Source organism: Catharus ustulatus, chromosome 16, assembly GCF_009819885.2.
Source record: "Catharus ustulatus isolate bCatUst1 chromosome 16, bCatUst1.pri.v2, whole genome shotgun sequence".
NCBI lineage: Eukaryota > Metazoa > Chordata > Aves > Passeriformes > Turdidae > Catharus > Catharus ustulatus.
The window spans coordinates 9,510,993-9,524,036 of record NC_046236.1 but is presented as its reverse complement, the minus strand read 5'-3'; the positions used below and the strand labels follow the sequence as shown (position 1 = coordinate 9,524,036).

General features: G+C 38.6%; 1 long non-coding RNA gene across 1 annotated transcript; it reads left to right on the top strand.

The window, feature by feature from the left end:
- The first annotated feature begins 40 nt into the window (after nucleotides 1-40).
- LOC117004019 lies at nucleotides 41-12,561 on the top strand. The gene is made up of 3 exons (XR_004419573.2): nucleotides 41-472; nucleotides 701-802; nucleotides 10,644-12,561. It is a non-coding gene; the product is annotated as an uncharacterized LOC117004019 (long non-coding RNA).
- The last annotated feature ends 483 nt before the right edge of the window (nucleotides 12,562-13,044 follow it).

The following is a 13,044-nucleotide window of genomic DNA, read 5'->3' as shown; positions in this document are numbered from 1 at the left end:
TGACCCGCGGAGGGGAGGCGGCCCCGCCCGGCCGCTCCGCCGCCACCCCCGCGCTGCAGGGTCGCGGCCAGCGCTGCTCTGCCCGTCCCCCGCAGCGCCCCGGCCGAGCCCTGCTGTGGAGGGGAGCCTTCCTCCCTCCCTCCCGCCCGCCCTTTGCGGTGTTCCCTCCCCGGCAGGTCCCGCACGGCGCGGCCCCGCAGCTCCGAGGCCCCTAAAGCGCCCTGCGGGGGCTGTCGGGGGTCGCCCGGGCGCTCGGGAGCGCGAGGAGCCTGGGCCGAGTCACTTGGGTTCTTGCCGGCTGGGGTCGTATTTTGGGGTCTGCAAGAGCAAGAAAATGTCTGCAGAGCCCCTGACTCTTTTGTGGAGGTCTAAAGACTCCTTTGGGGGCTATAGAGGGAAGCAGGGGAGAGCGGGAGGAGACTGGAAGGTGAGGGCTGAGGTGGCCTGGAGCAGCGTGCTGAAGGGGGACGAGGTGAGTTGAAGTCTCTGGAAAAGAGCCCGAGACATCTGGCGTTTCTGCATGTTTTCTGTTGGTTCTTGCTTGTTCCTTGGTTTTGGGTCCGGTGCTGGGTGCTCCCCTTGCCTCAGAGGCCATGGAGAGCCTGGTGTGGAAATGCACCTGATGGGCTGTGCAGGGGTTGGTGTTGGTGAGCATCGTCTGTGTGGATAACAGAAAGGACTCTCCTGCTTACTGCCCTAGGAGCCAGAGCATCTGTGGGATTTCTTTAGTCTTCAGTAAAGATCTTCAGTGAGTTACCTACCATGGGAGTCGGGACATCAACAGCGTCCAAAGTCCGTAAAGGTAAGCAGAAGTATCCTGGCGCACATCTTCCTTCCTTCCTTCCTTCCTTCCTTCCTTCCTTCCTTCCTTCCTTCCTTCCTTCCTTCCCTCCTTCCTTCCTTCCTTCCCACCCTCCCTTATTATTTTTTAAAAACCGCTCGTGTCAAAATTTTATTCAGAAAGGAAGCGATGGGAGGAAAGGGTCAGCCAACAGGAAAATACCGTGGTTTTCATTTTCCTTTTGTAGGCTGGCATGGGACAGAGCACCGTCTGGGAAGCTGTGTCAGGAGCACTCACCCCTTGACACTGCTGCTAATAGGTGCTTATTACAGCCCATTTTGCTGAGAGCTGAGGTTTGGCTCTGACAGCTGCTCTGCTGATAAAGTATTTTACCTCATCTAAAAATCATAAACCTTTATAATACTCCTCTTTGTCTTTCATATTTGAAATTAAATATTGTTGTAAGTTTAGTAAGTTGGTTATAAAAAGGATATGGTTACATAAAACAGAAGCATCACCTTGGTAAGAGATTTATTTTGAAATTACGTCTGTAAAGTGCCATTACAGGATGGTTTAAAATAAGTCTTAATGCAGGATGAACTGACAGTGGGCTCTGAATATTTTTGCACACTGAGCAAACTGTTCATTTACATTAGTGGGGGATCTGGTTCATGAGAAAAATTCTAATTTTATAATCAATCACAGATTGCTTGCTTTCATTTCATTGCATGAATGCATTAATGTTGTTTTACACCTTTGTATAAAGTGTATGCTTTTATGTTCTTGTTTCTGTTTTCCTTCCTTCCTTCCTTCCTTCCTTCCTTCCTTCCTTCCTTCCTTCCTTCCTTCCTTCCTTCCTTTCTTCCTTCCCTTTCTTCCTTCCCTTTCTTCCCTTCCTTCTGTTACAAGGAAAATTCTGATCCAAGATAAAAAAGCTTAATCACTAACTCTAATAGCAGGGGAGAGTGAAGTGTGAACAGTCCTCCTTCCACCCATTCAGTGCAGAATTCCTGTTGACTTCATGGAAGCAATACTAATTTTAAAACTCTCCAAATTAAAAGCAAAGATAAAAATTATTTTGTGATGCAAGGAAGATATGAAAAATATGTGTCCAGGTTACAAGTGATCAGTTGCAATATTTTATATAAACTTTTCGGTGAAATCCAATTTCAAACTCATGCGATATGAAGAAGTTCTTTATTATACCTTCATTATTAACTTGAAGCTCTGGAATATATGTCATTTAATACCCTCTCAAGAAGAATCTGTTCTTTCCAGTCCTGCTTTAGTAGGATGACTTATTAATGATACATAGTACAAAAGAGTACTGAAATTATAGTGTTCTCTCCAACACCACGTGTCTTTGAAAGGATGGCAGATATTCCTAAAAACATTTTCATTCATGCTGTGTGTATCAAAATAGACTTACTTTTGCATGGGCCTGATCCTACAAGTGTTCTAAGCATAAAACTGTTAATTCTCTGTACAAGGTGCTTCACTGGACAAAGCTGTTCAATCTGTAGGTGAGAGATGTCCTAGAAACTTCTAAGATTAAACCTTTCCCCCGTTGCCTCATTTTCCTGTGTATAAATTAAAGCTCATGTCTGGCTGTAACCCAAAGTAGGTCAGGAGTAGATTTCTTGAAAATGTGTAAAATCAAGTAAAGAATTATGGTCACAGTTCTACATCATAGCTATAGCAGTTGTACCACAGAACTCCTCCCTTGTTTTTGGCAATTCAACAGTACCAACATTGCTGTCATTAAATACAGGGTAGTTCCTTACCAACAAAGATGCCAGGAAGCAATACAGGTTACAATCTCAGCAGATTTCAAGACAAACTCCAATAAATTATTTCCTGCTCATGTGAATAATTTTGTTGCATCTACTTTGTTTTCTGGAATTTTGCTCATTCTTCTGTTTTGAAGTACATGTGAATTTGAATTTTTTCTTCTTGCTACTGAGACTTTCCATTAACATTTTCCTCAGAATTGCTTGATTTTTTTTTTTTTCCTTCTTGCAGTATCTTCTATAGTCTTAGGTCTATTTTTACCACCAGTATGTTTTGCCAGTTTCATATCCACAAGTCTCATCTTCTGTGTTGGAAGAACTTCGTAGTTTGTCATTCATTTAAATAATAGTCTAATAGCAGGTCTGTTTAAATTATTTTTAGTGGAAAATTGGGCTTTCTCCAAAACCTGATGTTGGCAGGGTTGATTCCTCAATGATAAATGTGGTTACTTGCTGAATTTTCAGGTAATATACTTTGTCTTTTTATTTTTTTTTGTCCCAGTAACTGTTTGGATTCAGTTTCCACTAAGAAGTAATTTATCATGTCATTTTTCATTTTAAGGGTTGAGGAGCACATCTGTTATGGCATTTGTCCCTATACAGAGAGTCAGTGAAGACAACTGAAACCCTTACATCACATTTTTGTGGTCTATAAAGCTCATTAAATATTAAACCATTTCTGTGGGTTTCACTTTGAACCAGATTCCAAGAGCAGTGAATGAAAATAAAAATTTTACGATTATAGATTTAATAAAGTTTTTCTTTCTAATCAAAAGGATGAGCTATGAGGATGTTCATACATGAATAGTAGCATTGTATTCAAGTATGAGAAATAAAATTCTAAATTTTCTCAATTCAGAAAGAAATAAATAAACTGTTGGGCCATCAGACTGGATATCAGTATCAGCCACAGGGAGCTGGAATAATGCTCCTTAGTGTTGGAAGGCTCTTTGAAATCTTACCTAAGGAGGTAGTCACCTTCAAACAGTTATTCCTGTTTCTTGTGTAGGCAGGTTCCTGGTTTAGGGCAAATTTGGGAGGAAACCTCTGAAGGGTTCCCTCTAGAAAACAGATTCAAGTGGCCCCTCCCCAAACTGGTTTGGGAAAAGATTTCTTTGGAGAGAAGTGGAAAAAACCTGTTTGTTTAACAGGCAAAGCACTTCCCCAGCACAAAAATGAACAATACTAAACAACAAAACCTCTCACCGCTCTGAAGAGATGACAAATTCAGAAGAGTCCCTCCCATGGGTTGCAGCCCAGCTCACTCAGGGGTTGCAGCCCAGGCTGTTCTCAGTCCCTCCCTGGGAAATGCCACGGCCCAGGTTCAAACAGTTCCAAGAAAAAGGATTAAAAAACACAGTCCAGAGAACTTCTCTGCCTCAGCTAGCTAAAAACTAACTAACTAAAAAGCAAAGGAGAGCTCTCTCCTGGTGTCCACTACAGCCAGCAATACTGTGTGAGAAGGGTGTGGGGGAGCAAGTGCAGTCTCTGATAACAAACTTTGCGCTTCTTCTCTCCCCCTTCACTCTCAGAACCAGTCTTAAAGCTTCAGAACTTAATATCAGCATAAACATAACAGGTAGTTGGGGATATAAGCGTCATACAGTCACGCTAGGACAGCAAGACATCACTAATTTGCAAGTCTGGCTTAGTGTGATTTCTGTTAGATTTGGTAAGATGGATAGTTACCCTGAAGGAAGACAGTTTTAATCTTAGAGTCTTCATAATATGTTCTTAGAGAATATAGGTCTATACCAATAATATAGATACGTCTTAAACAATACAGATGTTGTGCGGTGTTTTACAATCTAGAATTGATTGGTTGATTTTACAACTTGCTCACACAGATGGTCTACCATTTTTTAGAAAAATGGTGGAAGCATTTAGTTTCCCAAAACAACATCTTATTGACAGAATCACTGTCACTGACACCCAGCCATTGAATTAAAAAATACTTTTGTTTCAAATCTAGACAATCAAACAGGTTTTATTTTTTAAGAAGCATTGCTTAATAGTTTCCATGCAGGAAAGTCTTAGTCCAGTAGCATGTCTTTTTTTTCCCAATTTTTAAGATTTTTTTATTTATCAGTACTTGAATAATCTGGTATTCTTAAACCTCTCAGGCAAATTCTTTGACTTCCTCTGCTTGGCAGATGGGTTTTAGCCATGTATTGTTTCTTAAAATGTTTATGTTGTCACACTTACCATATTTTTCTCAGCTGGAAAAACATTTTTGTAGAAAATCCTGTTTGCTGGTTGTCTCAAAGGTTTCAAAAGTGCTTGTACCTTTCATTTAGACCAAAAAAAAATTCACATGCAGGTATTTTATATTGCTTTGGGGAACATCAAAGCTAAAGCTTAGCAAGTCAAACATCTTTTATGAATGTTGCTTTTTTGTATGGATAGGAAGCCAGTTCCATTAAAATAGTCAAAACTCCCCAGAATAAAGATACCTCTTTTCTAATAATTTTGTACGGGGTTTCCCTCAGATTAATTTTGAAATAATATCCTGAATTTTATTTGCAGTTAAATTCCTATTCTTGACACATTTGAGGGTTTGTGGTTTTTTTAAGATGTCTAAACGAGTTTTATCTACTCCTAGCATCAAATATGACTGGTTTTGGAAGGCAATTCTTGTTTCCATTGTGTAACACTGATAGAGCCACTTGTGAGTCATTGAGGAAAAAACATGAGAATGTCCCAGTGAGGAAAACAAAATGCATAAAAAATTGCAAAGGTTCACTGTGGAAGTTGTGCTGCCTGAAGGTGTCAACTTGAGACTGTGGTCATCTGGTCTGTAGTTAACCTAATTGATGTTTAAGTTAGGGTGAGCATGATTCAAGCAGCTTTGACTCCTGGGAAATTATATTGTAACAGCTCTGTTCATATAAGGTTATGGTTCTAGAAGGTTCCCCAGTTCTTCCCCTGACTGGTTATCAGTTGATGCAGTGTTTTACATATTCCTAATCATTTTTCTCCATTGGACCCTCACCCTCAGACTCCCCCCCAACCTATCTTTTATATACTCTGTATCCAGCCTGGACCTTGCTTTTTGGCGCACTCCAGTACTGCTGTTGGGATTGTCCTGTTTGTTATGTTTGTCATTAAACCCTTTTGCTTTTTGAGTTACTCCATCAAGCCCATCCTTTTAACATTCCCTTCATCGATGAGGTGCCGAGGTGGCGGCAGGTCAGACTGCCACAAGCCTCGGGACCGACAGTCCACCACCTCTGTAATGCTTCTGATCTGAAATACACTTTGCAGGAGAACTTGTTCTACCTGTATGAATTATGCACAGTACTAGACACAAGCAGGATGCTTTCTAGCATGAAAGCTGGGCCTAAAATAGCAGAAAAAGAGGACTTGGATTCAAAGAACATGGGCTAAAACAGATCATGAATGGAATTTTGCATGAAGCTGGAGAGAGTTTTTCTATCTCAGGAAAGTGAAAGAACTTGATGCAAATTAACTCTCAAAGGAGTGTGTGCTGATTAAGGCCAGACTGTTCCCACCCTGAGAAGTAGCCACAGTCTGAATTCCTCTCTGCTGGCTAACTCCAGTTTGGCATGGTTAGATGTATTCTCACATACCACTCTCCAGTCTCACCGTGGCCTGGGAATTTAAAATTCCTAATTCATCCTACAGTGGGAGCTGCAGCGTGCAAACCATGCATGAGTCCTGCTCTGGCTGCATGCACATGGGCAGCAGCTGATGGATGGGAGCCCCCATGGTTCCTTCTCCCTGCCTGAAGAAGCCTCCTCAGCCAAGTCCCAGTGCAGCAGAGTTGGCATCCCCTGGCACAGGTGGCAGCCAAGTGACAAGCTGTACTTGCTCATGACACACAGTGTTAGAAGTGTCACACCAGGTGCTCTTGTTGATTCACCAGTGAGTGAAATGCAATGGCATATCTCCACATGAGCTGGCTCAAATCTTTCTGCTGGCTAGTCAGTAGTGCACAAATCTGGGTTTAATAAATATGGAACCGTAAATTCAGACAGGAGCAGGAACTGGCAACTAATGATTTTGACTTATTGTGGCCTCTGAGCTGTTTGTGCAGCTGTTTGTGAAGCCATGCTGTAAATCAGATCACTCAATCCAGATTTTCAAAGTTCTGTCTAGTCTGATCATTTTTAACCAGAATTGCTCCATTGCTTTAATTCATGCTCTGGACAAACAGTTGCATTGGCACAATTGCAGCCCTGGTAGACTGTGACACACAGATGGTGTGGAAGGAAACAAGGGAGGCTGCTGGATTGTAAGTTTGTCTGTGGGGACAATATCCCTCCACAATTATAACCTTACTCTGAACCAGAGACTCTCCATTAATTTTACTTTCTGATCCCTCATGCTCAGACCAGGTCAAGCTGAGCCTATACTCAGGCTTACATGCTTGTTACATCTCATCTGTGCAATCCTAGATCATCTAATGCTAATAAATTGATCAAGATTAAATATGAACATGTAATTGCATTTCTCTCAAGGTTTGTGAGCTATGAGTTACAGTGTTCAGACCTTTTTACTGGCTTTTTACTGGCAGCAGGCAGACAGATGATATCAACTGTAAACATAAAACCATCAGGAGGAAAACCACTCACCAGTTCCTTGGTTTTGAGGGTTTGGGGTTTAAAATAACTTTGTACTGCCAGGTTGAATTTGTACAAATTTCATGCCACATTGCCATCCAAAAATTAAATTTATTGCATCATGAAATTGCAGTTATATACTGCTGAGGGTAGGCTTTCAGCTTCTCTCATAGGTTATTTTTGAATATTCCTGTTGAGTCTAGGGTAAAGGGGATGATTCTTTGTTAAAAGGTGATGTGTAATATTTTAAATTTTTATGGTCTCTAGCCAAGAAAGGTCCCCACTTATTACAGCTGTTGCAGATAGAAATAAACACATGGGTCTTAGGCAGAAAAACATTGCTTGAGTCCTTACCCTCTCATGGTTATATGTGCTGTTTTATACCTTTCATATCCTCATGGATGTAAGAATAATTCCATACACATCTATACTTAATAAAAAGGTTTTGGCATTTTCTTACCATTATTGAATTGTACTTTCAATTTAAAAAAGCAGATCCTCACCTTGTCTTTCCCCAGCTGTATTTCTCTTTATAGTCTTAAAGAAAAACTGTCTCTAGGTGCAAGAAGATGTTAAGCAAGGGAAAGTCAAGGTTAAAACCTGGCAAGAGCTAAAACAAGTAATTTTTCCAAGGAAATGGAGGAGACAGGTCAAATTAATTCCTTATGTAACTCCATTTACCTCAGTACAGTTACAGGAAGGATGAATTTGGTACCTTATACCTCTGTGGTCAGAAGAAGATTTCTGTGATCTCAATCAGCACAGTATAAAAAAATAATTCTTAAGAAACAGAATTGTAATTTAAGTCTGGTAGAACTGCCCTTGCTATTTTTAGTCCATTAATATAATTGTAAAAGAACAATAAGTCTGCAGAACAACGAAAAAAGGTCTTCATAAAAAGATTAGCACATGATGATTTGTAGCTTACATCCTTGGTAACATTTTTTTGTGGTAAAGAGGAATTCATGTCAGCCTGCTAAAATGGGCAGGGACAGCTTCTCTTTCTGGTAGTTCCAGAAGCTTTTCTCCAGTTTGCTGCATTGCAACTTTTTCTCTTCAATCTCATCCTTCTCCTCTGACCACCCCTAATTCAAATTCTCCTTTCCCTCAAAATTGTTTGGGTTCCACGGTGTGTGCAGGGGTCTCTGTGGCTTCTCTTTACTGATGAGTTTTTTTAGATTTTTCTCCTCAGGCAGAAATATTCAGCCCCTTGGGACAGATAAAGGAGAGATGTTTGGCCTCCACAATAATTTCTTTTTAGATTTTAAATTTCAATATATTTAAATTTGAGATGCTTTAAAATAATGCAAATTCACTGTGAGAGCCCAGCCTTCATGTGCCAATCTGTAGTACTGAAGTGTAGCTGTACCCAGAGATTATTTCCGTTTTAAAACCTTATTATGAAACCATTTTTGCCTCTCCACCCCACTACCAAATTCAGGAAATACTTTTAATATCAATGTTAAGATCTCTTAATACTGTAACATTAAAGCATTCATGTAGTGTATTAGTGCAATGAAATTTAAGTCAACAGTCTGTCTTTTTTAGCCTTACCAACTTTCAACTATCAGTTTTAATTCAGAGGAAAGTGTCTGTGTATACAAGCATATAAAAGATGTGAAAATACAAAGGCATTTATTGAAAACAGACAAAACCAGGAAGATGATAAAATAGCAGAAGGAAGTGGCCTCACATATAAAAACTTTTGCTTTGTATAGCAGAATTTATCGCTAAAAGCTCTGGATGGCAGATTGCCATGCTTTGGACTAAACAAGGAATGTAACATTAAAAAAATTTGACTTGGTGTACAAAACACAATAGAAACAATAATGTTCTACAAAGTAATTAAATTAAACATTTTTTTGTTTACTTTTAATATGGATCTTTAAAAGTTTTGTTATATTTTCAAATAGCAGAAATCTCATTTGCACAGATGGAAGCTCTCCTCTTAAGGATGTCTGCATCAATCAGGTGTGCTATTCAGCAGGATATATGAAATTCCCAAATGTCCAGAATTAAACAATTATGGTAGAGCTGTGTTTTGAAAGCAAATAATTTTATTTCAAAATCATGGTACCGTTAAAGCATATTTTATAATTAGTTACTTTACTGCAGTTTTAATGCACAAAGCTGCTCAAGTAAATGTGGACTGCTCAATGTTTTCACACTGTTTAAAGAATATATTTTTTAAATATACTATGTTCTCCAATTCTTTTTTATGTTTGTGGGGAAAAAATTGAAAGCATTAGGGAATAACAGTACAGTTAGGCCTGAAAGACTTTCCCATCACAGTCTTTGAAATCTGCTGTTGATGGAGAACACTTCAAAAGCATGAGAATCTGGGATACTCAGTTCAGTTATTGTACCATGGAGAACAAATGAATTCTTTCCTGCAAGCATGTTCTCCTGGCCTGCTAAGGCCTGCACTCTGGTATCCTGCTGGAAGTGGTATCCAGTAGGACATGGGTAATGAGCACAGCTAAATTCTCATGACTAACAAAATCCTGTCCTTGCTCTTTGCTGTAAGAGGCAGAGCTCGGCAGTTGAGAAAGACTCCAAACCTGAAAAACAAGATGGCAGGTAGCTACAATTAAAACAAACAGATAATTTTTTCAACATCTTAATCACATTTGCAAGATAAATACACTGCCAAGTACTAGTTATGTTCTTAAATATTGTCTCATTCACAGTTAAAACCTTGTCATCTTGTTGACAAGAGTGGTTATCTCCTCCATACATTAAATCATTCCATGGAGTATTTTTATATGTTTCTTATATTTCAATCTCCAGTGTCCTGATTGCTTCTGTGGAATTTCCATATTTACTCTCAACAAAGTTCAGTTGCCTGGCAGTTGTTTTTCTAGCTGCTGTTTTTTCCTGTTTGGACTTCCTGTACACAATTTGTATGAAGCTTTCCCTTCTATACATGTCATATTAATTTTGTTTTAGAAAAGCTGGAATATTCTGTTATGAGTTAAAAAAGAGATAAATTCTTCATATTCTTCAGCTCAAATAATGAAATACTGCCTTGAACCTATTACAAATGAGATAATATTATTTTTATTAGATTATGAAACTGATTATGCAGATAAATCAGTATTCTTAGAAATCTGAAGTGCTAATCAATGAAAGATGTTCCTCCAGAATGCTGACCATAGGCAACAGCAATGAGTAAGGCAGTATCTTTATGACAGTGGGATTTTGGAAGGTCTGTATTAACTCCAGAAAAACAGAACAGCAAAGAAAGGTGTGCTTTTACCACGCTTAATGCAGCACCTATGGCTACATACTTGGGGTGTGTTTCCATTCTTTCTACTGCACTTTTAATCATTTATGGCAAGCACTTAAGCAGAAATTTATCCTTGATCTAAATAAGCAGATATTTATGCATGTGAATGTTTATATATGTGTTTATATATAGTTATTACATGCAGTCAGGAAAACTACAATTTCGTGTTTTATGTTAATGAAATGGTCTTTTATCTCTAGATCACAATATTAGAGGTGTGCTGGGAACATGATGAGCACAAGACTCCCTGAATGCTGCTGCAGAGCTGGTTGGACATCCTGCCTTGGTTTCAGGCTAGTTTTGAACAGACTTGTTCACTCATTTCCCAGCAGTCACTTGAGTAACGGGAACTCTTTAATTTCCTTACAGAACCCCTTAGTAAAAGTTTAGACACAAACTCCACCTCTGAGTTTGGCATCTGCCTCATTAAAACAATATTTCCTCCCCTTCTGCTAACAATCAACAATTGTTTAACACTTCTGTAGCACTTCTTTACCATGATAACAACAGCAACTTTTTCAGATGTCATTTAACATTCTCCCTGAATAATTGAATTTACTCTTGATGGGGCTGTTCTAAGTGGAAATTGTGAAGACACTATTACTGCTCTGCCAATAAATGTGTCAGACATAACACTGTTAAGAAAAACTGGGCAAAATAATTGTGGATTCTTCCTTACAGTGGCAAGAAATTATAAAATAACAGTGTTTGTCAGATTAATTTGAAAAAAGAATTTATTGTTATTTAAACTGTGATAAGAAAAGGTGCTCTGAAGATATACCCATTTCTTCTAACAGCCTAATTTCTTGCAAGGACTTTCTAATTAATTTTGGTGTGACTTCATTAAGTCACCATTTCAGGAAGATATTCCAATATATTTTCTTGATCAGTAATAGATAAAAATACTAAAATTATGTTTAACTGCAGCACTAACATCAAGCACAAGACCCAGAATATCACAAATTAACAACGTGTAGCTGAGAAAGGAAAAAATTAGAATTTAATACTCCAGGAAATAAAATAGTTACACATCCTTTTCATAAAGCTTTAATAACCTTGTTAACAATTACTTTAAGCAGTTCATGTGAGAATGTCTAAGATTAAAAAGCAGTAGTGAGCTTAAATCTATGTAAAATGTCCTATCAAAAGCTGTTCTCAATTTAATCGTTCAAACAAAGTAGCAATTTTTACCATTTTATAGACTGGAATTCCGAGGAGATTTCTCTTAGAAGACCATCCATATGCTATAACTTTAGATATGATGTATTATATACAGCATGTTACATACATATTATTATTGTAGTTGTCAGATGGTGAATTCTGTCTCTTTTTTTGAAGATAATACACTTAAAGATGGCTGTTCTATGAAGAGTACAGTATTTGCAATGCATGCAATGAATTTTAAGGCCCATCAAGAACATGATATTGTCTCAATTTGAATGGCTGGGAAGATTCACATTGACTCTGCTGTGTGTAGGGCTGCACTTTTAACCCAGGCTAAATTTAATGATAGTCCCATAAATCACCAAGTCCAGGCACTGCAGCTCAGCTCACACAGGCAGATCCTCAGCTCCAGAGCTCTGATTAAGTCAACAGGGCTAGACATCAGTACTGATCTTGTGTGATTGGATTACAGGATTGGAGCTGTGATTTGTCCTACTGAAACCACTCTAAGGTACTTAAACAGATAAATCCTACTATCAGATTTCTTTTCTTATTACACTTTCTGAAATGAAAAAAAAAAAAAAGAAAAAGAAAACAAAACAATAAAAAAATCCCAACCTTGCTTTCTCCACGTAGCATTATGATAGGGTGCACGTAGGGCTGGAGAGACAACAGAAATACCTCAAGGGGAATAATAGTAGAAGTGTGATTTCCTTTTCCACAATAAGTTGTAAAATACTTATGCTTTTTTATTTCCTCTGAACCCACTTCCAGTCCTTAGTTAACCCCACCCTCCCTGTGTGACCTGAACTACTTAACATTCTGTTATAAAGGAAAATCATGTCTAGGTTGCTTCCTGTCTCGAGTTTTAATTCATACCTTCTCATCCCATGTTTCTGGCAAAATAACCCTATCAAATTAAACCAAGAATATGTTCAAAACACTTCTTTTTAATCATTTGGTCTTACTGGTTTTTTCTCCATGAGTTTATTCCTTGCCTCTCAGGTTTGTCTGTTGGGTTGAGACAAGTCATCTTATGTATCACGTTATCTTACCATGGTTGGAATATCTGCTTGGAGGCAGAAGAGCCCTCCCAGGCAGATCACCTGCTGAATTTAACAGGCACCTGTGAATAACAAAGATTGACCAGAAATATTTTCACTTACAGAAGCATTCTTTTATACTAACTGTAGCAACAATAGCCATATACAAAATGGAATCAAACCTTTGGACTTCAAATGCTATTTCAATAGGGGCCTTTAGGAAAAGCAATTCCTGTGTGTTGAAAGAGAAACTGCTCAAAATTCCATTCAGGAATACCTAGAATTCCTTATGGATACCTAATGGAAATACATCAGAATTAAATGTAAATTGAGCAAGTAGCAAAAAAAAGCTTGATGAACTGACTGTAACAAAATATCCAGTGATGGAAAGCTC